General features: G+C 38.3%; 1 protein-coding gene, 1 long non-coding RNA gene and 1 other non-coding gene across 6 annotated transcripts in view; 1 reads left to right on the top strand and 2 right to left on the bottom strand.

The window, feature by feature from the left end:
- Window positions 1-27,507, bottom strand: part of DPP10 (dipeptidyl peptidase like 10) — a 1,405,335-nt gene that overhangs the window by 922,543 nt on the left and 455,285 nt on the right. The window lies entirely within an intron of this gene.
- Window positions 1-27,507, top strand: part of LOC146395790 (uncharacterized) — a 60,887-nt gene that overhangs the window by 31,989 nt on the left and 1,391 nt on the right. The window contains exons 2-4 of one of the 3 annotated variants that reach the window (XR_014830611.1): window positions 15,373-15,417; window positions 25,158-25,317; window positions 25,532-26,273. This is a non-coding gene — a long non-coding RNA (uncharacterized LOC146395790). Of the gene's footprint in view, window positions 1-15,294; window positions 15,418-25,157; window positions 25,318-25,531; window positions 27,408-27,507 lie in introns of those variants that run through there. The other 2 variants (XR_014830612.1, XR_014830613.1) reach the window with 2 other exon arrangements.
- LOC146395791 (U6 spliceosomal RNA) lies at window positions 24,618-24,724 on the bottom strand. The gene has a single exon (XR_014830662.1). It is a non-coding gene; the product is annotated as a U6 spliceosomal RNA (small nuclear RNA).

The following is a 27,507-nucleotide window of genomic DNA, read 5'->3' as shown; positions in this document are numbered from 1 at the left end:
CTTAATTGACCATGGGGGTTGTCTGGGTTTATTTCTGGGTTCCCTCTTCTGTTCCATTGGTCTGTCTGTCTGTTTTGGTACCAGTACCACACTGTCTTGATGACTGTGGCTTTGTCATATTGCCTGAAGTCTGCGAGAGTTATGCCTCCTGCTGGGTTTTTGTTCCTCAGCATTGCTTTGGCGCTTCTGGGTCTTTTGTGGTTCCATATAAATTTTTGGATTCTCTGTTCTAGTTCTGTGAAAAATGTCCTGGGCAATTTGGTAGGGATTGCACTGAATCTGGAGATTGCTTTGGGTAGTATGGCCATTTCTACAATCTTGATTTTTCCAACCCAGGAGCATGGGCTATCTTTCCACTTCTTTACATCTTCTTTAATTTCCTTGATGAATGTTTTATATACTTCCTGGCATATAACTCCTTGACCTCCTTGGTCAGGTGTATCCCCAGGTACTTGATTCTGGGGGGTGCAATTTTAAAAGGTGTTGTATTTCTGTATTCCTTTTCTAACATTTCATTGTTAGTGTACCGAAATGCGACTGATTTCTGAATGGTAATCTTACATCCTGCTACTTTGCTGAATGTGTTGATCAGTTCAAGCAGTTTTTGGGTTGAGTCCTTAGGGTTTTCTATATGTATAGTGTCATGTCATCTGCACCCCGTGACAGTTTTACCTCTTCTCTTCCCATTTGGATGCCTTTTATTTCTTTTGTTTGTCTGGTTGCTGTGGCTAGGATTTCCAGTACTATGTTGAATAACAGTGGTGAGAGTGGGCCTCCTTGTCTTGTTCCAGATTTTAGTGGGAAGGCTCCCAGCTTTTCTCCATTGAGTAGTATATTTGCTGTGGGTTGGTCATAAATGGCTTTGATTGTGTTAAGGGATGTTCCCTCCATACCCACTTTGGTAAGAGTTTTTATCATGAAGGGATGTTGGACTTTGTCAAATGCTTTTTCTGCATCTATTGAGTTGATCATGTGGTTTTTGACTTTTCTTTTGTTATTGTGGCGTGTGACATTGATTTTGGATGTGGAACCATCCTTGTGCACCAGGGATGAATCCTACCTGGTCGTGGTGAATGATCTTTTTGATATCTTGTTGGATTCGGTTGGCTAAAATTTTGTTGAGAATTTTTGCATCCATATTCACCAAAGATATTGGCCTATAGTTTTCTTTTTTAGCACTATCTTTGTCTGGTTTTGGAATTGGGGTGATGGTGGCATCATAGAATGTCTTTGGGAGTGTTCCTTCTTCTTCAACCTTTTGAAAAAGTTTAAGGAGGATAGGTATAAGTTCCTCTTGGTACATTTGGCAGAATTCACCTGTGAAGCCATCTGGTCCTGGACTTTTATTTGTAGGGAGTGTTTTTTGTGACATATTCAATTTCATTTCTAGTGATTGGTCTGTTCAGTTGGTCTATTTCTTCTTGATTCAGTTTTGGCAGGCTGTGAGTCTCTAGAAAATTGTCCATTTCTTCTAGCTTGTCAAATTTGGTTGGCACAGAATTGCTCATAGTATTCTCTCATGGCTTTTGGATTTCTGTAGTATCCGTTGTGACTTCTTCTTTTTCATTTTGGATTTTCTTTATTTGTGTTTTTTCTCTCCTCTTCTTGGTGAGTCTAACCAGACGTTTGTCAATTTTGTTTACCTTTTGAAAGAACCAGCTCTTGGTTTTATTGATTTCTTCAATTGTTATTTGAATCTCTACTTTATTGATTTCCTCTTTGATCCTTATGATTTCCTTCCTTCTGCTGACTTTAGGTTTTGTTTGTTCTGCTTTTTCTATATCATTTAGATGGTGAGTTAAGTTGTCAATTTGAGGTTTTTCTTTTTTGAGGAAGGCCTTTATTGCTATGAATTTCTCTCTGAGCACTGCTTTGTGGCATCCCATTGATTTTGAGTGGATGTGTCTTCATTATCATTTGTCTCGAGCTATTTTTTAATTTCCTTCTTGATTTCCTCGTTTACCCATTGGTTTTTTAATAGCATGTTGTTTAGTTTCCATGTAGTAAGTTTTTCTCATTCTTTTCCTGAGGTTGATTTCTAGTTTCATGCCATTGTGGTCAGAGAAGATACTTGAAATAATTTCTATACTCTTAAATTTGTTGAGGTTAGCTTTGTGCCCCAATATATGATCAGTTCTTGAGAATGTTCATATGCACTTGAGAAGAAGGTATATTCTGATTTTTTTGGATGTAATGTGCTGAAAATATTGATTAAGAGGAAATTTTCTATTGTGTCCTTAAGATCTTTTTTGCCCTATTGATTTTCTGTCTGGAGGATCCGTCCATTGATGTGAGTGGGGTGTTAAAATCTCCTACTATGATTGTATTCCCATCAATTTCTCCTTTTATATCCGTTAGTATTTGTTGTAGGTATCTGGGTGCTCTGATATTAGGGGCATATATATTGATGACTGTAATATCCTCTTCTTGAATGGATCCTTTAACCATTAAATAGTGTCTGTCTTTGTCTTTCTTTATGGCCTTCGTTTTAAAATCTATTTTGTCTGATATGAAGATTGCAACTCCTGCTTTCCCGTCTTGTCTATTGGCATGAAATATCTTTTCCCATGCCCTCACTTTCAATCTATATGTGTTCTTTGCCCTAAGGTGAATGTCTTGTAGGTAGGAGATTGAAGCATTTTTTTTTTTTTTTTTGTCTTTTTGCCATTTCTTGGGCTGCTCCTGCGGCATATGGAGGTTCCCAGGCTAGGGGTCTAATCGGAGCTGTTGCCACCAGCCTATGCCAGAGGCACAGCAACTCGGGATCCGAGCCGCGTCTGCGACCTACACCACAGCTCACGGCAACGCCAGCTCTTTAACCCACTGAGCAAGGGCAGGGATCGAACCCGCAGCCTCATGGTTCCTAGTCTGATTCATTAACCACTGCACCACCACGGGAACTCCGATTTTGCTTTTTTATTCAGTCTGTCTGAGTCTTTTGATTGAAGCATTCAGTCCATTGACATTTATGGTGATTATTGATAGATACGTATTCATTGCCATTTTAAACCTTGTTTTCCAGTTGATTCTATGTTTCTCTTTTCTTCGTTTCTTTTTTTGGGTTGGATGGTTTCCATTTATTTTATGATTGAATACTTTTCTTTTCAGTTTTTGTAAATGTAATATTTGATTTTGATTTGTGGTTGCCCTGTTTTTTAAGCAACGTTAAGCCCTTCCTATATCTGCTTGCTTTTGCCTGAGAGTCATATAGGCTCAGACACATCATTAAAAGAAAAAAAAGAATCTACATTTTTTTACTTTCCTTTCCCACATTGTATGATTTTGATGTCTTTTTTTTTTTTTTTTTTTTTTTTTTTTTTTTGTCTTTTTTGCTCTTTCTTGGGCCGCTCCCGTGGCATATGGAGGTTCCCAGGCTAGGAGCTGTAGCCACCGGCCTACGCCAGAGCCACAGCAACGCGGGATCTGAGCCACATCTGCAACCTACACCACAGCTCACGGCAACGCCGGATCATTAACCCACTGAGCGAGGGCAGGGACCGAACCCACAACCTCATGGTTCCTAGTCAGATTCGTTAACCACTGTGCCACGACGGGAACTCCGATGTCTTTTTTTTTTAACATCTTCATATTTAGATCTGTATTCTGGCTTATTTAAGTGACTGCTTTCCAATTGTTGTTTTCTCCATCCTAGATTTCCCTCTTTTTGTTTTTTAATTTAGTGAAGCCCTTTCAGTATTTCTTTTAGAATGGGTTTTGTATTGCTGTACCCTTTTAGCTTTTGTTTGTTGGAGAAATTCTTTATTTCCCCTTCTGTTTTAAATGATATTCTTGTTGGATAGAGTGTTATAGGTTGCAAATTTTTACCCTTCAGCACTTTAAATATATCTTGCCACTCCCTTCTGGCCTGTAGTGTTTCTGTAGAGAAATCAGCTGATAGCCTTATGGGGGTTCCCTTATAATTAATGCTTTGCTTTTCTCTTGCTGCCTTTAGAATCCTCTCTTTAACTTTTGCCATTTTTATTATAATATGCCTTGGTGTGGGCCTGTTTGGGTTCTGCTTGTTTGGGGCCCTCTGTGCTTCCTGTATCTTGATATCAGTATGCTTTAGATTTGGAAAGTTTTCAGCTATAATTTCTTCAAATATATTTTCAATCCCCTTTTCTTCTTCTTTTCCTTCTGGAATTCCTATTATGCATATATTGGCCTGCTTTATATTATCCCATAGGTCTCTTATATTGCTTTCATGTTTTTTCATTTGGTTTTCTGTCTGCTGTCCTGACTGGGTGATTTCCATTATTTTTCCACATCACTAATTCGTTCCTATGCATTTTTCATTCTGCTCTTTATTGCCTTAAGCTCAGTTTGTATTTCTGCAAATGAATTTTCTAGTTTTTCTTGGCTCCTCCTTATATTTTCTAGGTCCTTTCTAAAGGAATCTGCATTACTGTTAATATCCTCTCAATTTCTTCAGGACTTTCAATACCTCCCTTTTGAACTCATGTCTGACAGACTGCAGAGGTCTGTATCATTGTTGACTGCTTTAGGTGAATTCTCCTGTTGCTTTAACTGGGAATGCTTTCTGTGCTTCTTCATCTTGCTTGTGTTTTTCTTTTTCTGTGAGTTTGGGGAAGCCAAACTGTAGTCTTGTAAGACTACTTCTATGCAAGAATACCCTTTTGTGTTTTTCAGAGGGTTACTATTTATTTTTGGTGTGGGAGTTTGAATATTTGCTGTCTCTTTCTTCAGTTTGAGCAGGCTGTTGTTCCCAGAATGCTCAGTGTGTTTTCAGGGAGACGGAGGCAATGGGTAGGGCCAGAAGTCAGTGCCGAGTTGTTTGGCTCTCAATAACAGCAAGGACCTGCAGGATGGTGCCACAGGCTACTTCTAGTTGCAGGGTAGACATCTTCTCATATGTTTTTTTGCCACCTGTATATCTTACCACAGCTTCTTTAGCCATTCATCCATCAATGGATATGTATGGATACTTGGGTTGTTTATCTGCCTTGGGTATTGTAAATGATGTTGTTAAGAACATGCCTATAAAATTGGATTGTGATGATCATTGTATAACTATAAATGTAATAAATTCCTTGAGTAATTTAAAAAAAGAACATGGAGGTACAGTTATATTTTTGAGTTTGTTTCTGTCTGTTTTAGATATATTTCTAGAAGTTGAATTGCTAAATCATATGGTAATTCTATCCCTAAATATTCAAAGATCTTCTATATGGTGTTCCATGGTAGCTATACCCGTTTAAAATCCCACCAACAGTGCACAAGTGCTCCTTGTCCTCCATATCCTTGCCATAATTTATCTCCGGTCTTTTTGATGGTGGCTTTTAAAAATTCCAATGTCTGAGGTCTTAAAAATGAAACTTAATAATTCAAACTGTTACCCAGAGGCTGTATAGAAAGAATTACAAAATATAAAATTAAATTTTATTGTATGTATAACGTGTGAAGTGAATTTCCCGTAAAGATGAGCTTGTTTTCTTTATTGTTTGTTTCTGTGTTTTAAGAGTAAACTTTGGGAAAGTTCTGAGTACATTTTAATTTGGATAATATATATCATATCAAAAAGAACTCCAAAATGTATGCCTGTCTTATGTCAAATGGTGTCCTTAAAGAGGTCCTACAGTGGAGGCTGATATTACCATAATTTACTCTAATATGCTTCTCTTTAACCTCTCTCTCCCTGTCTCTCTCTCTCCTTTCCTTCTTTCTTTCCTTCTCTTCCCATTCTTTTCCTTTCCTATCTTCCTCATTCATCCTTCTTTCCCTCCCTGTCATTTCTTCTTCTTGACCAAATTTCAAATTGAATCTACCTAGAATAGAAAAGGAGATTTTTGTATTGTATATCAATAGATACTATTCATCTTTTCCCCTCTTTATGGACTCACTGAAAGTGGAAGAGAGGAGTGGAGAGCAGACCAGTGATTTCACACAAATATTCTTTCTGCATTAAATCATTTGTGTATTGAGATATAGTTTATAAAAATGCACACACACACACCATACACATACACACAAAATGTGTATGCTCTCACACTGTGAAATAGATAGTAATTTTCAAACTTCTGCCCTTAAAATTAAATAAGGCCTAGTACAAATATTTTTCAATGACAAATTGAATAACACACAAAAAAATGAAGGTGCCATATATCTGATGCATCTATGGGTAAGCCAGCACCTAATTCTACTCCATAGCAATATTTAAGAACCCTATCCTTCAAGTCTTTACAATTTCCATAATAAAGAAAAGGAGAAACTTTTCTTTTTTTTGAGAGCCTCTTCAAACCTAGTTTCTTTGCCACTCAAGGTCATATCTGCCCTGTGACTAAGGCACTTGTTCTTGTTCCTCTAAGACTGTGAAGTCTTCTTGAAGCTTTTGAGTATCAACAGGCTTTTCTCCCAGAGGTGCTTTAGGTTTTCAATCAGAACGCATTCATTCAATGCACTGTGGGTGGAGGATCTCTTTATCCATCTTTTTATGCAAAATACTTAATGGCAGTGGAGTTATGGTGAAGTTATAAAATCTAACATTATTTTATATTGGATTATAATAGTATAGGTCAATTTTGAAGGATAATAATAATTAAAATTGTTGACACGATTGACAATTTAGTGTTAAAACTGTTCTAAATGCTTTACAAAAATATCTCTTCTAAAACTCATGACAGCTCCAGGATTTGGTAACATAAGAGAAAAATCTGGATTCTAATCTTGAGTCTGACAATCTCTGTGTGTGGTACCATATAAGCCAATTAACCTCTTTGGGTCTAAGTTTCCTAAGAGGAACTAGTTACATATTGCTATGTAATTAATTAACTAATTATCCTAAAACATACCATTAATTTCTTTTTTTTTGTCTTTTTGCCTTTTTTAGGGCCACTCCCACAGCATATGGAGGTTCCCAGGCTAGGGGTCTAATCAGAGCTGTAGCTGCCAGCCTATGCCAGAGCCACAGCAATGCGGGATCTGAGGCGCGTCTGCAACCCACACCACAGCTCATGGCAATGCCGGATCCTTAACCCACTCAGCAAGGTCAGGGATCAAACCTGCAACCTCATGGTTCCTAGTCAGATTCATTAGCCACTGAGCCACGACGGGAACTCCCACCATTAATTTCTGATAATAAATTATTAATCTTAAAAAACATAGTAGCTAAAAAAAATTAGTTATCTTGCAGAGTTTCTGGGGTCAGGAATCTAAGAGTAGCTTAGTTGGGTGGTCTTGGTTCAGGGTCTCTGATGTGGTTAGAGGTGGAATACTGGCCAGGGCTGCAGATGTCCCAAGCTCGACCTGGGCTAAGAAATCTGTCTGAGCTCATTCATGGGGTGGTAGGAAGACAGTTTCAGCTCCTCACAACCCGCTGTGGAGGTTTCAGCTCCTCAAGGGCTTTCTAGAAAGCCCTCCATGACAAGGCAGCTCCTTTGCCCACAGTGATCCCAGAGGGAGTGAATGAGACAGAAGCCTCACTGCATTTGCATAATCAATTCTCTGAAATTGTACTTTCTCATTTCTTGCTAGCTTTTTTTATTCAAAGAAGCAACTCATGAGGTGAAGCTCACACTTAACTAGAGGGAAATGAGGCCCTACTCCTAAGGGGTGGTATATCAAAGTATTTCGATGCATGGTCATAGTTTCAACCTGTTTCACCATGCATAATGGTGAGTAAGGCCAAGCCATGGGTTGAGTTTGGTGGGATCTTAAAGCCCTTGACATTTTGCAAAAAGGGGTTGAAAGCCTTCATAAACCCTCTAGCTATGTCCACCTTTCAGGGCTGAGTGAGAATGGTGGCCTTGCTGACATCTATCATATTAAAAGTCTTAGAGCCAGACTTGTAAAATTATACTAGTAGTTATACTAGTAATATTTCATTGACAGCTTGATGAATTTTTACATATGTTTACAGTAATGTAATGACCACCTAGATCATGTTAGAGAACCCCTCCAATACCCCTGAAGGCCTCACATCACTTACCAGACACCACAGACCCCTTAAAATAACCACTATTCTGACCTTTACCACCATTTATTAGTTTTGCCTGTTTTTAAACTTCATTTACATAGAATCGTACTGTGAATATTTATTTATCTGTCCTACTCAGCTCAATATGCCTAACTTTAAGTGTAGTGGATGGTTATTCTAAGTCCAGACAGAAGAAGTTCATCTGATCAAAATATATAGACTGCACCAGTGTATGGCACAAAAAAACACCAGTTTCTAAGGGATTGGTGTTACTTTCTGGAAGTAGCATGAAGAGGAGAATAGTTGGGAGCTAAAGTAAACATCTGGATTTTTTCTGATAGAGAGCCTTTGTTTATATCAATTCATTATATAAATAGTTATTGTGTTCTTCCAAATGTGCCAGGCATTGAAAGACATGAGTGGAATAGAAACATCAGTAGGCAATGTTTTTAACCAAAAGTATCTGCAGCCTACTGATTCAGAGACAATTTATAACAAAATATTATAGGAGCTATTGTGTAAGTAAGGAGACCAAGAACAGGAGCCTTTGCTGTCTAGAAGGGCCAGAGAGATGATGTTTGACTCTGCGCTAGAGTCTCCAAATGAGTAACTAGGAATTAACCATGGAAACAAGTGGTTATACTAAGAGAAGGGATGCAGTAGCTATATGCATTTGCAGAAAAAAAAAAAAAGCCATAGCATGTTTGAGAGATGGCAGGGGTGGAATGATGAGGGGAGAAAATGAGGCTGTGAAGTGAGTGGTGTCTAGATCATGAATCCCTGTGTGCATCCCATGTTTCTGCGCTTATATTTTACTATATTGGCCATGTAGAGCCACTTAAAGGTTTTAATAGAGGAACTGGCAAGATCAGATTTGCATGAAAAGAAATCCAGCAGCAATTTTGAAATGGGTTAGAAAAGGGAGAAAATGGGAGCAGGAGGGCCAGCAGGGAGATAAATGATATAAATCAGAAATAATGATGGCTAAGTCTGTGGCCCCAGCAAGGGACAGTCCATGGAGGGTAAAGGTAGCTCAGAGATATCCCTAAAGGTTACATAGTTACCTGAAGTCAACGCTGACTGGGACCATGTGTCTTCCCTGGGAAAGGTTGCAGGCACAACCCTCATGTCACCTAGAAATTCTTTCCAGCCACCCTTGAACCATAAGAGTGCCCAGATGGCAGTCTAGAGGTCCCCAAGTCTCCTGACATTCTATGTGCAATTGTATTAGTTACAGACATGTGCATTGTGGGGATAGGGATGTGCATTTTGTGAGCTGAGGCTCATGATCTACACTAGAGATTCTCATACTAAGTGAAGTAAGTCAGAAAGAGAGAGACAAATACCATTTGACATCACTTATATCTGGAATCTAATATATGGCACAAATGAAACTGTCTACAGAAAAGAAAAAAACTCATGGACAAGGAGAACAGATTTTCAGTTGCCAAGGGGGAGTGAGTGAAATGGACTGGGAGTTTGGGGTTAGTATATGCAAACTATAGCATTTGGAGTGGATAAGCAATGAGATCCTGCTGTATAGCACAGGGAACTATATCCAGTCTCTTGTGATGGAACATGATTGAGGATAATGTGAAAAAAATGTATATATATGTATGACTGGGTCACTTTGCTATTCAGCAGAAATTGACAGAACAGTATAAATCAACTATAATGGAAAAAAATTAAAAATCTAAAAAAACCCCTATCATTCATCACTACTACATCATCATGTAGGTAAAGTCTAAATATAGAATTATGTAAATTACTGTGCAACCAAGCCCTCTCATTTACCAAACAATTTAACACACCTAAATTATATTTTGTTGCTATGGCAATAAGCTGATAATGTTAGGAATAGAAATTTTACTTATTTTTATTTAAATTTCTAAAATCTAGCCAAGTGACTAGCATATATTTGGTGTTCAACATCTTATCGAGAGGATGAAATTAGTCACCCCAAATAGGAACATCTTCTGTAGAGTGAGAGTGAAAATAATCACAGTGCTGCAGTAAGAGTTAGGTTAAAGCAAACTATAGATTGAACACACTTGGTACTTCATCATACCGAATAAGTATTAGGTACGTGGAAGCCGTTAATTGTATTAGCCTTGCCTTCAACAATATACATAAACTCCCATAACAATATCTACAAGAAAATCATTAAACCTTGAATAAGGATCAGGGTAATAATTTTCCAAACATTGATTTTAAAAATGCTACAAATGATAGGAGCTAAAATTGCTGTCAGAAATAAATGTTAGAATGAAAATTTTTTGATTACTTTTAATTAGCTTTTGATCTTCTGTTCACCAGCCTTTTATCCTCCTTATAATAAAAAAATAATGAGAGAAAAATGAGTCAAGGTACTAAATCAAGATGAAGGAGTTATATAAAATTCTGTCTAGAGAATTCACTCACATCACATAAACATTTCTGATTCTAAGCATTATAAATGGTGTAAGTTCCTTTCCAACAAAGCATTCTAAACAAAACAGTCTCTGGAAGGTTTCCAAAGAAACTAAAAAACATACAGAAAAAATATACTAACATTATGTTGCTGCTAACAGTGCAGGAGAAAAAAAGTTCTTAAGACCAAATTCAATAAACAGTAGTATGGAAGTCCCCCCTGTGGCATAGTGGGTTAAGAATCCTACTGCAGTGGCTCAGGTTGCTGTGTAGGCACAGGTTTGATCTCCAACCAGGCACAGTGAGTTAGAGGATCAGGCATTGCCACAGCTACTGCAAAGATTGTAGCTACAGCTCAGATACAGTCTCTGCCCCAGGAACTTTTATATGCGGTAGTGGGACCATTAAAAAAATAACAAGTCATATGAAGTGTCTGGTATGTGTATCTTCTGAAATTCTTATCTTAGGGACAGGGGGCCCTTTCATAGTGTATGCTTCTTCCTTCTAGAACATATTCAATGTCTTTTGAGACAAACAGACTCCTCATTCTAAACTCTGGAAGGATAAACTGCAGAGACACAGCTTGAATACCTTCCACGAAGTTCTTACCCATCTCCGTCTTCCAGCTCTTGTGTCTAGGATCTGCACGGAGACATTTACCAGCATAAGACAAATGAATTACTTCTGGCAACAATAAAATGCCTTTTCCTTAAGGTATGATGATAATGATTTTGAAAATGATTTGTGTTGACTAGTGCAATTTTTTTAAGAATAAGAAATCTAGAAAAAAATACCAAGATAAAATAATAAATGAAAAAGAAGTCACAACGGATACTACAGAAATCCAAAAGCCATGAGAGAATACTATGAGCAATTCTGTGCCAACCAAATTTGACAAGCTAGAAGAAATGGACAATTTTCTAGAGACTCACAGCCTGCCAAAACTGAATCAAGAAGAAATAGACCAACTGAACAGACCAATCACTAGAAATGAAATTGAATATGTCACAAAAAACACTCCCTACAAATAAAAGTCCAGGACCAGATGGCTTCACAGGTGAATTCTGCCAAATGTACCAAGAGGAACTTATACCCATCCTCCTTAAACTTTTTCAAAAGGTCGAAGAACAAGGAACATTCCCAAAGACATTCTATGATGCCACCATCACCCCAATTCCAAAACCAGACAAAGATACCGCTAAAAAAGAAAACTATAGGCCAATATCTTTGGTGAATATGGATGCAAAAATTCTCAACAAAATTTTAGCCAACCGAATCCAACAAGATATCAAAAAGATCATTCACCACGACCAGGTAGGATTCATCCCTGGTGCACAAGGATGGTTCCACATCCAAAATCAATGTCACACGCCACAATAACAAAAGAAAAGTCAAAAACCACATGATCAACTCAATAGATGCAGAAAAAGCATTTGACAAAGTCCAACATCCCTTCATGATAAAAACTCTTACCAAAGTGGGTATGGAGGGAACATCCCTTAACACAATCAAAGCCATTTATGACCAACCCACAGCAAATATACTACTCAATGGAGAAAAGCTGGGAGCCTTCCCACTAAAATCTGGAACAAGACAAGGAGGCCCACTCTCACCACTGTTATTCAACATAGTACTGGAAGTCCTAGCCACAACAATCAGACAAACAAAAGAAATAAAAGGCATCCAAATGGGAAGAGAAGAGGTAAAACTGTCACTGGGTGCAGATGACATGACACTATCTATATATAGAAAACCCTAAGGACTCAACCCAAAAACTGCTTGACCTGATCAACACATTCAGCAAAGTAGCAGGATGTAAGATTACCATTCAGAAATCAGTCGCATTTCGGTACACTAACAATGAAATGTTAGAAAAGGAATACAGAAATACAACACCTTTTAAAATTGCACCCCCCAGAATCAAGTACCTGGGGATACACCTGACCAAGGAGGTCAAGGAGTTATATGCCAGGAAGTATATAAAACATTCATCAAGGAAATTAAAGAAGATGTAAAGAAGTGGAAAGATAGCCCATGCTCCTGGGTTGGAAAAAACAAGATTGTAAAAACGGCCACACTACCCAAAGCAATCTCCAGATTCAGTGCAATCCCTACCAAATTGCCCAGGACATTTTTCACAGAACTAGAACAGAGAATCCAAAAATTTATATGGAACCACAAAAGACCCAGAAGCGCCAAAGCAATGCTGAGGAACAAAAACCCAGCAGGAGGCATAACTCTCACAGACTTCAGGCAATATGACAAAGCCACAGTCATCAAGACAGTGTGGTACTGGTACCAAAACAGACAGACAGACCAATGGAACAGAAGAGGGAACCCAGAAATAAACCCAGACAACCCCCATGGTCAATTAAGCTTTGACAAAGGAGGCAAGAACATCAAATGGGAAAAAGACAGTCTTTTCAGCCAGCATTGCTGGGAAACTTGGACAGCTGCATGCACGGCAATGAAGCTAGAACACACCCTCACACCATGCACCAAAATAAACTCAAAAGGGCTGAAAGACTTAAATGTAAGGCAAGACGCCATCCAACTCCTGGAAGAGAACATAGGCAAAGCATTCTCTGACATCCACCTTATGCCTGTTTTCTCAGTCAGTCTCCCAAAGCAACAGAAATAAAAGCAATAATAAACCAACGGGACCTAATCACACTGACAAGCTTTTGCACAGCAGAGGAAACCAAAAAGACAACTTGCAGAATGGGAGAAAATAGTTTCAAACGATGCAACCGACAAGGGCCTAATCTCTAAAATCTACCAACAACTTATGCAACTCAATAGCAAAAAAGCCAACCACCCAATTGAAAAGTGGGCAAAGGACCCGAATAGACATCTTTCCAAGGGAGATAGACAGATGGCCAACAAGCACTTGAAACAATGCTCAACACCCCTGATTATTAGAGAAATGCAAATCAAAACTGCCATGCGATACCACCTCACACCAGTCAGGATGGCCATCATTCATAAGTCCACAAATAACAAATGCTGGAGGGGATGTGGAGAAAAGGGAACCCTCCTGCAGGGTTGGAGGGAATGTAAGCTGGTACAACCACTGTGGAGAACAGTATGGAGGTACCTTAGAAAACTATCCATAGAACTACCATTTGACCCAGCAATCCCACTCTGGGGCATAAGCTATACTTAAAAAAGACGCATGGACATGCATGTTCATTGCAGCACTACTCACAATAGCCAAGACATGAAATCAACCCCAATGTCCACTGACAGATGATTGGATTTGGAAGAGGTGGTATATATACACAATGGAATACTACTCGGCCGTAAAAAAGAACACAATAATGCCATTTGCAGCAACCTGGGTGGAACCAGAGCCTCTCATCCTGAGTGAAGTAAGTCAGAAAGAGAGAGACAAATACCATATGATATCACTTCTATCTGGAATCTAATATATGGCACAAAGGAATCTTTCCACCGAAAAGAAAATCATGGACTTGGAGAACAGACTTGTGGTTGCCATGCGGGAAGGGGAGGGAGTGGGGTGGATTGGGAGCTTGGGGTTAACAGATGCAAACTATTGCCTTTGGAATGGATTAGCAATGAGATCCTTCTGTGTAGCACTGGGAACTATGTCTAGTCACTTATGATGGAGCATGATAGTGTGAGAAAATAGAATGTGTACATGTATGTGTAACTGGGTTACCATGCTGTACAGCAGAAAAAAAATTGTGTTGGGGAAATAATAATAAAAATTAAATAATAAAAATTTAAAATTAAAAAAAGAAAATCCATTTTTTTTTAATTCACAATATTTATTTTTCATAGTTTGGGATTCTGTTGCACAAAAAGAGAGAATGTTTCTTTTACAATCTTTCAGTGCATCTCTTGTTTTTGTGTGAATATTGATATAATTTTCTTCAAAAATGTTAGAATAAGGCAACTGACTTCCCTAAAATTAAAAGGTACCTGGAATCTCAGCCAGGAAGGGTAAGAGAAAAATCTCAATTATTTTCGGCATGTTGTGATCACACAGATGGTTGTTTCTAAACTATTACTTAGCTATGGCTTGTAGGAAAATATTTGTGTTTTATCCATTTTTCTATGGAACATGAACCTCTTAAGAAGTGACCTTAGAAAAGATGTTCATATCTCTTCCTACCCCACCCACATAAATATAAAACCTGACAAAAGATAGCAAAGCAGAAAGAACAGAGACCCAGAGTGATTATTTCAGAAGTTGAGGTGCTGAGGCATCACTCAGCCACATGGAAATCAGTCAATAAAGTCTTGGTTGTCTGAGTAAATGTCTATGTGAATAATCAGATTAAAGCCAGAGCCAAACAATTCAGGGCCAACTGGGCGACATGAATATAGACATCAAGAGAGTTCCACTGGATCCAATACCCTGTCGTGACTATTTTAAGACGTCTTTTATTAAAATGTCATTCATTTGTATATACTTTTGTTCCAAAAACTTTCTGACCTTTAAGTTCTTTTCCCTGGAACACAAATCTTTTCAATTCTCCTTAGATCAACAGATGTGATGACACAGTACGACTAGTCTTAGGCAGTCCTATTGTCACATAACATTTATCACAGTGACTTTTTTTTCAACTTCACAGCAAGGTGGTCTTCCATGAAGATCCTGGTGGAATCTATGTGACCCCATGTATTGGAATCTCAAAAACTGGGAGTGTTAAATAATAAATAGTGTTCCCTATTTATAGTCCTTGCAGGCATCCTTTCATCTTGTACATCTTCTGACTCTCCCTTATTGTTACCCATTTCCTCAAAGAGACTGTCATTTTTACTAGAAATCATTTTTGGTTGGAATTGGTTTATTGACGCTTTGAGTACAACGTGACCTGTATTGTCTCTATAGAATAGTTCTACATTTTCTTTGTTAGAACCCCAAGAGCTTCATGAATCTTAGATCCATATTGATATTGTATTCTTTGCTTTGACTTGTGTAGAGTAAATCAGACCTCATTTCCATGCAGAGCCCCAGGCAGTGATGTTCAACTTCTCATGGGAACATTTCCTCTCCTTAGGTAATGGATAGATGGCAAGCTTCCTCGTCATCTTCTATCTGTTGGGTAAGTTCCTCTGGTTTCTGTTCTGTGGACTTGGGTTATCCTTTGAAGATCCCAAAGAGGGCCCATCTTCCCACATCTCCTAGGTGCAAGGCCAGGTGTCTTGACTCCCACTGTTTTTTAATGTTCTAGACGTATAAAATTATTTATTAGATCTGATACTTTCTAGCAGCATATGTGAAGTTAACTACTTTAAGACTGACTTTATCACATCTATCAATTTCTCTCTCATTGTCTTTAAACTCTTTCAGATGCTGCTATTGTTGTTCTTGGTGGTGATGATTTTTATTATATTAATCTATGCATCGATATTAGTGGATACATGCAAGTTTGGTTTGCCCTGTTACCTGAACCATGTTTCAGCATTCTTTCCCTAACTATGCTTTTGGCTTACCATTTATTTTATGCATTTAATCTAGTGAAACCAACACCTTTGCATAAAGGAGTGATTATTGCAGCAGACCCATGAGGAGACAACTTTTAGGCAGGTGAACTTTTACTAAGAATATTAAAATCACACAATGTAAATAAAGGAAATAGTTGTTTATTTCACTTATACAAAAGGCTGTCTCTGGTTGCACTCTCATAACATTGATTTTCTACAGGTGAACTGCTTCTTTGTTTATTCGTTTACTAGGGAAGTCTTTCCGGAAATAATTATCCATAGTTTCAGTTGTGTTAGTGTTAGCTGCACTGCTGTAGGGGTTGAAAGTACAGAGATGATTAAGAATGTGTCCCTCTTCTTAAAGAATTTACAAACTAAATGGCTATCAATTCAAAGATCAAATATAGTAGTTAAGACATAAGGAGGAAGGAGGTGGACAGAACTCAAGCCAGTCAGACAGGAGTTTCCAGCTTGGTGCAGTGGATTAAGAATCTGACTTCACTGTGGCTTAGGTTGCTGCAGAGGTGTGGGTTCAATCCTGGGCCTGGCACAGTGAGTTAAAGGATCTGACATTGCCACAGCTTTGGCTTGGATTCAATACCTGACCCCAAACTTCCATATGTCTCCAAGTGTGGCCATAAAAATTTAAAAAAAAAAGAAAGTCAGACATCATCCCAGAACAGAAACTTAAAGTAAATGGGCCGGAGTGGATTGGACTGGCCAGTATTTAGAGGTTGGGACTAGAGAAGTAGATAGTCCAGGTATGGAACTGTGAAGGAATCTTTAGAGAAAAGAGTTGTTAGAAATTGATGTGGAAGGAGCAGAGTTCGAGGCAGTGACCAGCCAGATGCAAGGTCCTAAAAATAACTAGGGACCATACCATGCTAAGGCTTGGGAAGTCAAGAAGGGTAGCAGTGCCAATGGAAAACAAATGAACAAAACAAACAAAAAACCAAAAAACTAGGCAGGGGACTGTACAATCAGACTATGCTTTAGGAAGAATTTTTGCCTCCTATGATAATCAGACTCAAATATTTGACCATATGGACATGTTATAAATTCCTTTCTCCGTTTTGACCCCTATTAAGAACAATTTGAAAACAAATTAGCCAGAAGTCATGAGGATGATCAGTAAAGATGTTTTTCTCCTTTGCATTTCTATGGACAGTTCTGAAATTGCAGTCTGCTGATGGAGAATGTGGTGCTTGATGAAATCAGGCAGTATTCATGAGGTCTCAGCCATAGTCAGGTGTGAGCTGGTGCAGAGATGGAGCCAGAAGATGAAAATTTTGGCAGTTTTGAATCCTCATCTTAAAATGGAAAGCTAAGAATCGGAGTGTGGAGCTTATCTGTCAGAAACAGTAAAACTGCACTTTCTCAATTTGGTTCTAAAATGGAGGCACAATTAAATTTCCTGCAAATTATTCTGTCATGGACATTCAGATCTATTTTTGCATTTGAACGATGAATATTTTCTTTTCCTAAAGACACTTATTTCCAACACTTTGTAATAAGAAGATCCTTACAGCCTTCTCCAGAGGTACTTGCTGAGTAATTAATCAGCATATTTTAAGTCATGCGTGGCATTGGCCTGTTTTTTTGTTTGTTTGTTTTGTTTCGTTTTGTTTTCTTGGTCTTTCTAGGGCTGCACCCTTGGCATGGCAGGCATATGGATGTTCCCAGGCTAGAGGATGAATCAGAGCTATAGCTGCTGGCCTATGCCACAGCCACAGCAACACCAGATCTGCCTCGTCTGTGACCTATACCACAGCTCACGGCAATGCTGGATCCTTAATCCACTGAGCAAGGCCAGGGATCGAACCCACATCCTCATGGATACTAGCCAGATTCATTACCACTGAGCCATCATGGGAACTCCTTGGCCTGGTATTCTGTTTCCTCAATATAATATGTCATAGGAATAAGACAGCATTAGAGAAAATGGGTTTGTAGCCTCAGTTCAAAGTAAGCAAATTAAGATTTTTTTTCAGGAGTTCCTGTCATGGTGCAGTGGTTAACGAATCCGACTAAGAACCATGAGGTTGCGGGTTCGATCCCTGCCCTTGCTCAGTGGATTAAGGATCTGGCATTGCCGTGAACTGTGTTGTAGGTTGCAGAGGTGGCTCGGATCTGGCGTTGCTGTGGCTCTGGCGTAGGCCAGTGGGTACAGCTCCAATTAGACCCCTAGACTGGGAACCTCCATGTGCCGCAGGAAGCAGCCCTAGAAAAGACCAAAAAAAAAAAAAAAAAAAAGATTTTTTTCAAAATAGTGATTGATTTTATTAATATACCGAGGCACATTATATCCCTAATATATTACACCAAAGTTGATATTAGAAACTGAGTGGCGGTGGCCCCTAACTTGATTATGTTAGCACTGTCTGTTCCTTATGTGTTCTCAGTGAGATCTAATATATAAAATGTATTTGTATGAGAAAAAAATATCTGCAGTGAGTCAGAAGGAAGATGTGACGATAAAAAAAAAAAAGAAAGAAAAGCAGTTATTTCCCCAGGCTCCTCATGGTTTATTCTTCAAAGTTTCCATGAGGGAACTAAACAGGTTCAGATGGAGTTTGCTTCTTCTAACACCTTAAACGATTGTGCATTAGCCCTGCCAGAAGAGAGAGTGAGAAACAAGAAAAGAAACATGCTTCCTGAAAGTGTCCATTTAGGAGTGATTGGCAATATTCTGATGGCTAGATTTTTCACACCTCTTGACAACCCAGTGATATGTCTTCACACCTTTTGCAGACTTCAATCTGCAAAGAGGCTGCCATTCATTCTGTGGTTCACATACCATCCAGCTGAGCGAGGTGACACTCTGGGAGAACCCACTGACACAGAAGTTGCTGGAAAACAACCAAACTGCTGTTAAAATTGCTTAGATCTCAGGTCTGCTCTTGGTGGCTCACTCTGTTTCACAGCAAAGTTTTATATGCATTGAATTGGATTAGTGAGTCCCTTAGGAACTTATTCGGGGAACTCTGAGATTCCAAAGGAATCCCCAACTCTGCCTGATTTTTTTTTCTTTTAAGTTAAGAAACTTTATTTTTAGAGCAGTTTCACTTTCACAGCAAAACTGAGTGGCAGGTACAAAGTTCTTATAAACCTCTCGTCCCCATGTATGTGTATATATGTATACTCACGCATTAGGGCCTCACCTGCAGCATATGGAAGTTCCCAGGCTAGGGGTCAAATCAGAGCCATGGCCATCAGCCTATGCCACAGCCACAGCAAAGCCAGATCTTTAACCCACTGAGTGAGGCCAGGAATCAAACCTGCGTCCTCATGGATACTAGCTGGGTTCATTACCACTGAGCCACAATGGAAAGTCCCATGTATGTATATTATTGAGTTGTTACACAGTATTTTGATCATTTCATATCTACTACCTTTGTTTTCCTAATGAGACTGTAAGTCTCCTGATTAGGAAGATCATGTGTTACTCTTCTCAGCATCCCACAAGTGGGAGGTGCCTGACAGGCTCTAATTGAGGGATCTAGAGCCTAGGACCTTGTATGACCTTGAGATAACGTCATATGTGGAGATGCCTTATCATAAAAAGCAGCTTGATACCCTAGGGATGGCATGGACTTTGAATTAGACCTCCTCCCCTTTAATTTATTAAATGTACATCTCGAGTCTCTCTCCCTTTTTTTTTTTTTTTTTTTGTCTTTTTGCCTTTTCTAGGGCCGCTCCCACGGCATATGGAGGTTCCCAGTCTAGGGGTCTAATTGGAGCTGTACCCACCGGCCTACGCCAGGGCCACAGCAACGCCAGATCCGAGCCACGTCTGCAACCTACACCACAGCTCACAGCAACGCCGGGTCCTCAACCCACTGAGCAAGACCAGGGATCGAACCCGCAACCTCATGGTTCCTAGTCGGATTCGTTAACCACTGTGCCACAGTGGGAACTCCTCGAGTCTCTTTTTGATTCTTGTAAAATAGGTAAAGGAGTTCTGCATCACCGTGAGGAGTGTTATAAGAGAACGGGCGTATTGAGAAGTGTATGTCATACATCTAGTTCAGATTTAGGAAAGTAACTTAGACAAAAATTCTCTTCTTCCTATTATTCCCAGCAACCCCCAACTCAATTCAACATTAATTTTATACCACTTCTTTCAAGGACTTTTATCTTGCTTAAGTATTCAATTTAAATGTATAAATATATAAATTGATAGCATAGATCACTGAAGCTAGGAAGAAAAGGAAAGGAAGACTGATAAATGAGGATCTTAGAGAAAGTAGAAATATGATCATTTGAGTTTCAGACAATGAGAAATGTTCTTGGACATGGCCAAAGGCAGCTCTTAGGAGAATCATGTACACCTTAGTACCTTTATAACATTTCAACTTGTGTACATGAGTAACAGAGACTTTGACATGATTATGTAAATATATGCAAAGCTAGATGACCCAGGAGTCTCATAAAGGTAACCTCTCAACTTTACCAAGGACCTTTGAATACCCACTCCCTATTCAACTGAGATATCAAAATAGCTCTCACTTTCAAGTTTTTGGTTTAGTGGGGAGATTTCATATTTCTTTTTGGCTCTTGGGTAACCTATTATCCAATATTAGGCAAAACATTCAGCCTTTGAGGGAGCTTCCTCTTTTGGGTGTTAGTAGCCATTCTGCCTCTTTGATAGAGTTGTTCCAAGAATCAAGGATAAGGCATACAAACACTGCACAATGATTATTATGTACAGTATACGAGGGCAGTGGACATGCTTTAGGTAACAGGAATGTGCCCACTGTAATGAGTGGAGGATAGATAAAAGAGAGAAGAAATTGAGGACAAAAGGGGACTAAAGAAGGATCAAAGCAATACCTGTTCTAAGTTCAAGAGGAATGATTTTAGAGAACACAGTGTAAACTAACCCCAATTAGATCACAGCAGCTGAACAGTATTGTTTATACCAAAGACATATTTTACCCTGGTTTTTGATGAAAAGGAGATTGGGTAGTTTCATTGTGAAATTAGGTTTGCTTTTAAGAACAATAAATTTATGAAATAGGCTACAAACATGTCTTGGGAAGCCAGACACTGTAATGGTGGCTGATTAAATACACTCAGTGACTTACCATTTGAGACAATCTCCCTCTGTAAGGAAAGGAAAAATGTTTCAGGAAAGACATTGAGGAGGCAGAAGGGATTGATGGGGCCGGAATGATAAATGAGAAAGGAAGTTATATTACTTGGAGAGCTAGAAAAACTGAGATTACAATAGTTGAAGAAAAAACATTGAAGAGCAGAGACACGATTGAAGCTTTTAAGATGTTAAAAAGGATAGTAAAGGTCAATATAGATAAGCATTGCCAATGATAATGACAAAAATTGAAATTTAAGGACACATTTTGAAAATAAGCAGTGGAGAGAAAATGACTTTTTTTGTTGTTGTCATTCAGGAAATCCCTGCATAACTCTGTCCACTCCTAAATTATCTTTATTTTGTTGAACAATCATAGTTCAGGAAAGCAGGGAGTCAAAAACATTATGCATCATTGTATAAAAAGGCAAAGGATTCAAACCAGAATTAAAGAGCAATTCATAAAATGTTTCTGAGACTACACATTTCTTCAGAGTACCAATGATAGAAATATGAGTAATATGGGTATTTGCTTAAAAGTCCTATGGACTTTGTTCCTCCAACAAGATTCCCTGTTGGTTTGGCCAAGAGTCATGTGGGTATTACCAGTTTGAGATTAAGGTTCACTTATCATCCTGAGGGGTTCAGAAACATACAAGGGGATGATAGGAATTAAAAGCACAAATGCATTGAGGGCATATTCATGGCATGAGCTTCAAACAACTTTCTTGTTCAATGTTTTGCTCCCACCCCCACCAGAAATCCTTATTCTCCTCATGAGAGTGGGCAGATTTTATCTAGTCAGCCCTAATCCTGGGCATCTCACTCTTTCAGGGCTTAGCTTTCTATCACTGTCTCTTTTCCCTTCACTCTGGACCTAGTCAGGTGTCACTCTTCAGGTTTTTAATTGGCTCTTTACTTTATCTCTGGGGATTTTCCTTAATTTCTAGAAGTTTAGAATTGCACTTAAAGGATATTTGTTATATTTTATTCAGCACATCTAGTTCTGCTTTTTAAGCAGTCCTCCATAGTGCTTGGAAACACAATTTTTTTTTGGAAATTTTACAACTCTTCCAGTATATAAGATAAAAAATAAAATAACTGATATTTTTATCCTCTTATATGGATAGATGAACAGTTATAATAAATCCACAAATGTCATTGCCCCAAAGGTGTATCCTTAGGACATGAAAAAAAAGACGTATTCTTGCATGGTGACTTCAGAGATTTTAGTGGGAAGGGAAGACCTGGATCTACTGTATGCTGATGTATTGCATTGGGTTCATGGAGCATCCCTCTGCATCCTGACCAGTCCCTTTCTTCTTCTCCTGTGGGCCCAATCACTCATCTCCTGACCCCTAATTCATGACTGATTCAGAAACACTAAAGGATATGGCCATGTTGAGTGTCCTGCCAGCATTCCTCCCATGGGCTCATTACAAACCTCCAGGACACCCATTAGCTTCATCCCATCTAGTCTACACAGTGGAGACTTCTTGGAAGAAAGACCAAATAATCCTCACCTGTAGATGAGATAAAATTGTGGCCAAAGCTGACCAATTTTCCTATACTTTTATTTCCACTGCTCCTCCCAGAAAAGTCTGTGAAACTCAATTCCCAGTATCTTCTATCCACTCTATTCTACATAAGGTGACACTGCATCCTAGTCTGCCTAAGAAAATCTAAGCTTTAATATGTGGTTCAGGCTTCATCACTAAAGTCCCCCTTTCTATTCTCAAAAGGGAACTGACGTGAAAAGTAAATTATATGATCCTTCTAGTTCTAGTCCTGTTCATATGCAAAGCCTAAGGAAATTAGTTAACTGTCCTTTTCCTCATCATTGAGTCAACCTTTTACTTTCGTATGCCCCAACATATGTGCTGGGCTTCCCTAAATTTCTCCACTTATCCAAGACTCCTTTACTACCAGACAGAACCTCAAGTGATATACCACAGAAAATCCCAGATTTCTGTTCAGCCCCAATTCATGGCTTTCCATGTTTACAATCTGTGCTGGGTACACAGGATTAAAATTTCATTCTTCTTAGCTCTTTGGTAGATCGGTTAACTGGTCTAACATTCCAAGTTTTTTCCAACCCTGGAAGTTGATTCTGAATACCAGCTAGTACCTATCTTCTTGGGAGATGCCAATCCATAACTTGGCTCCATATGAAAATACCAATTCAACCCATTCCCCATTCCTGACTTCCATACTGAACCTCCATCTGAAGTAAATTAGTATCATTTGCTGAACCCAAGCTCCTGTAGGCAATCATTGACCAGATTACATTCAAGTTGGTTTTGTCCAATGGATCTCTGCCTCACATCACAACATAACTCTCAACTTCTAAAACCAACCTCACTAGACTGCCTAGATTACCTAGTCCTCCTTGGTATCTATTATTATTATCATTAATTTTGGCCACCTGCCTTATATGGTCAATGATAACTTATTTATGAATCTCAATCATATTTAATCTAATACTACATCTGCAAACCAATTTAAAAGGGAAAGATGTCAGATATTTAATTTAGTTGCACACTGTTTTTATTGTTTTTTCCTTCCTGGTGTGCAACTAGTTAATAGTTATTGTTTCATGGTAAGCAATTACTTAAATTCAGTGTGGTTTAAAAAACATAGTATATATTCAAAATTTACAATTGAAACTCTACCGTGTGGTCATGGGTTAGGCTCAATGTGATATACAGAAATCAACATGGCACATATCCTATCTCCAGCAATTTACAGTTTGGTAGAATAGCTTGTTTCGTTTAATGTATTTTGCATATGTAGGGCTGATTTTGTATGCCCATGGAGCGGACGCAGATATGGATCCGAAGAGTCCATCTTCTCAAGATTCTGGTCATAAATAAATGAATCATTTGCAGGGCTTATGAAAAAATCACAGTAAAACCACAAACTTGTCAAAGAAGTTATTTAATAGTATGACAATAAAATTCTTTTCCCTTATGTGGATTGATGGAGGGAAAACAACCACAGAGCATAAATACTCTGTGGCTTCTGGCATCAAATACAGTTAAAGGATGCAAAACAATAGTCAACCTCTAACTAAACAGAGGGAAAACTGTTCTTGAATAACCTCTTAAATTAAATGGAAGGCTTAAGATGTTGGAATTTTAATAGAGGTTTTCTTTCCACTTGTTTGCTTATTTTAAATAAGATGAAAAGGCAGTATTTTTTTAAGTTTCAGAGGATTTGATTTTATTTTTTAATTTGAAGTCTAGTTAGCAGCAGAGGAGCAGAGTGAGTGTGGGTCAGAAAATCCTAAATTTGATTCCCAACACTGTGATTCCAATTCCATAACCAGTCCAAGTTAACTTGCCCTCTGTATGCATACCTCTTTGAGCAAAAGGTTTCCTTATTCTTTACTTTTTATTGCTTATACTCCTTCCCTTCAAAAACTGGTCTTACTAATCTTTTCTGTTGGGGAAAAACCAAACCAAACAAAAACACTTCCCTCCAGCCAGTCAATCCCTAATCACTCTCCAAAGATGAGCTCACAAGGTATGTATGTGTGCCTTATGAACATTTCCAGAAGATTTCATTAAAACTGGCGCTAGGTACTCACATTGGATTGCTGATAACAGACAAATGTAAATTTCTAAAGGGAATTTTCATTGAGAGGAGAGATGTTACTCTTTTTTTTATTAAAGTATAGTTGATTTACAATGTTGTGCCAATTTCTGCTGTACAGCAAAATGACTCAAAAATATGGGACACTCCATGAATTTCTGTGTCATCCTTTCCCAGAGGCCATGCTAATCTTCCCTGCATCATTCCAATTTTAGTATATGTGCTGCTGGAGTGAGCACAGGAGATGTTACTCTTAATTCAGCTTTCCATAAACTTGGAGAGAACCGCCACACCTCCTGAAAGCTGTGTATACCAACAGATCTCTCTTGCATGTTTCATGCATAAAATTGACCCAATTCCTTTTTTATTCTCTTTATGGCTGTCCCCTCAGCATACAAAAGTTTCCAAGCCAGGAATTGAATCTGAGGAGCAGCTGTGGCCTACGCAGCAGGGGTGGCCATGCTGCATCTTTTAACCCACTGCACCAGGCCAGGGATTGAACCCATGCCTCTGGAGCAACCAGAGCCACTAGAGTCTAATTCTTAACCCACTGCACCATGACAGGAACTATGCCCATCTTTTTAAAATTTTTTTATTGTTTTTTATTTTGAGTCCTCAGTATGCAATGCTACCCAATAGTTTTTGTTTGTTTGTTGTTTTTGTGTTTTTCAGGGTTGAATCAGAGCTGTAGCCACTGGCCTACACCAGAGCCACAGCAATGCCAGACCTGAGCGACATCTGCCACCTACACCACAGCTCACTGCAATGCGGGATCCTTAACCCACTGAGTGAGGCCAGAGATTCAACCCATGTCCTCATGGCTACTAGTCAGGTTTGTTACACCTGAGCCACAGTGGAACTCCTGCAATAGTTTTTTTAAAGTAATTCTTAAAATCTTATATTTTATCTGAGTCTTTTGGGGTTGAATAGAATTGTACATCTCTTCCTGTTTCTGAAATATTTACCATAAATAAGGAATTTGAATCTTTAAATTTCCCCCTTTTGTAATACTTCACTGTTCTGAAATTGTTTTTCTCCCAATCTAGGTACTTACAAAGAGAAGAGAACAAGAATGGGAAGAAAAGGGGCAATGTTGCAAAAAAAAAAAAAACTGCAGAATGAAAGCATAATAAAGTAGATTTAGAAGAAAGTTAATATGTACGACAGTTGACAAGCATCAGAATTTCCTTGGAAAACATGAAGGGAAAGTCTTTGGTAATTAACAACAAGGTTGGCAAGTTCATTTTATTCATAGTATTATTCTCACTATGAGTGAATAATTACCTTCCAAATGACTAATATATTTGTCTTAATAAGTATTGTTGATGATCATTAATAAAATTTGATACACAGAGAAACTCATAGAAATAATATATATGTGTTTAGCTGAATGAAGTCACCTAAATTGATGTTACTTTCTATAGGATGTGTTCTATACCTATGTTATTATCAATCTAAAAACTCTCTTAGGTCACAAGGAAGCTACTTTTTAACTTAAATCAACTGTCTCACTTCATATTTTAATAGGATGTATTTAATCTAGATCTCTCCCTTGTGGCAACACAAATTGTACAATTTTTCCATCCCAGATAGAAATGCTAAAATAAGGTAAGCAACAATTAAATCAGTGAAATGATGTAGTTTCTCTGTTAATAAAGATGATTTTAAATAGTTTAATTGCCAAAATTCTGTTATTAGATTTGAGATCATGTTGAATAATTAAAATGCATATCATAATATTAAAAAAAAAACAGAGTATGGATCTAAAATATAAAATTAACAAAAGTCTTTTCAAAGTATTTCTTAAAACATAAAACTATTATCTAAATAAGGAGACATAAGGAAAGGCTAAGAATGTATCATATGGGGAAGAGTCAACCCAAGCCCAGAGAGATCAATGGTACAGAGAGGGGAGAAGTAATCTACAAGGATGGGGTATGACAGGTTCCAGAAGAAATCTGCTGGGATCAGATGCAAGAATGCCCATGTTCATCCCAGAATCATGCCTTTAGAACCTGCTGGACTGACATAAGTCACAGTCTTAGGAAGAAGTAGAAGGCACTTTTCAGTAATTTTTTTCATTTTTTAAAGTTTTATTGAAGTATAGGTGATTTACAATATTGTGAAAATTTCTGCTGTATTGCAAAGTGACTCACTTATACATATACATACCTCCATTCTCTTTCAGATTATTTTCCCACATAGAATATCACAGAATATTGGGTAGAGTTATCTGTACTATACAGCACATCCCCATTGGTCAATCATCCATATACCTCAGTGTGCATCTGCCAATCCCCAAACCTCCAGTCCATCCCTCCCCTGCAAACTGTCCCTTTGGTAACCGTAAGTTTTTCAAAGTCTGTGCATCTGTTTCTGCTCTGAATATAATATAATATTCATTTGTATCTTTTTATATTCCACATACAAGTGATATCATATGATGTCTGTCTTTTACTGTCTGACTAACTTCACTTAGTATGATAATTTCTAGGTCCATCCATGTTTCTGCACATGGCATTATGTCATTTTTTTTAATGGTTAAGTAATATTCCACTGTATATATGTACCACATCTTTATTCATTGCTCTGTCGATGGACATTTAGGTTCCTCCCATGTCTTGGATACTGCAAATAGTGTTGCAATGAATATTGGAGTGCATGTATATTTTCAAATTATGATTTTCTCCAGATACATGCCCAGGAGTGGGATTGCTGGATCATGTGATAGTTGTATATTTAGTTTTCTGAGGAATCACCATATTGTTTTCCATAGTGGTTGCACCAATTTACATTCCCACCTTTTCTCTGCATCCTCTCTAGCATTTATTGTTTGTAGACTTTTTGATGATAGCCATTCTGGCTGGTGTAAGGTGGGCACCTTTCAGTAATTTTAAAAATCAGCCTTGTCTGAGGAATTAGGTGAAATTCTTTTTTTTTTTTTATTTTCCCACTGTACAGCATGGGGGTCAGGTTATCCTTAGATGTATACATTGCAGTTACAGTTTTTTTCCCCACCCTT

Source organism: Sus scrofa, chromosome 15 (assembly GCF_054392235.1).
Source record: "Sus scrofa isolate SSC_HxYL_T2T_F1_AM1 chromosome 15, Sscrofa_HxYL_maternal_Yorkshire_Landrace_v2.0, whole genome shotgun sequence".
Taxonomy (NCBI): domain Eukaryota; kingdom Metazoa; phylum Chordata; class Mammalia; order Artiodactyla; family Suidae; genus Sus; species Sus scrofa.
The sequence above is the reverse complement of the archived record's forward strand: the minus strand, read 5'-3'. Positions and strand labels throughout refer to the sequence as shown.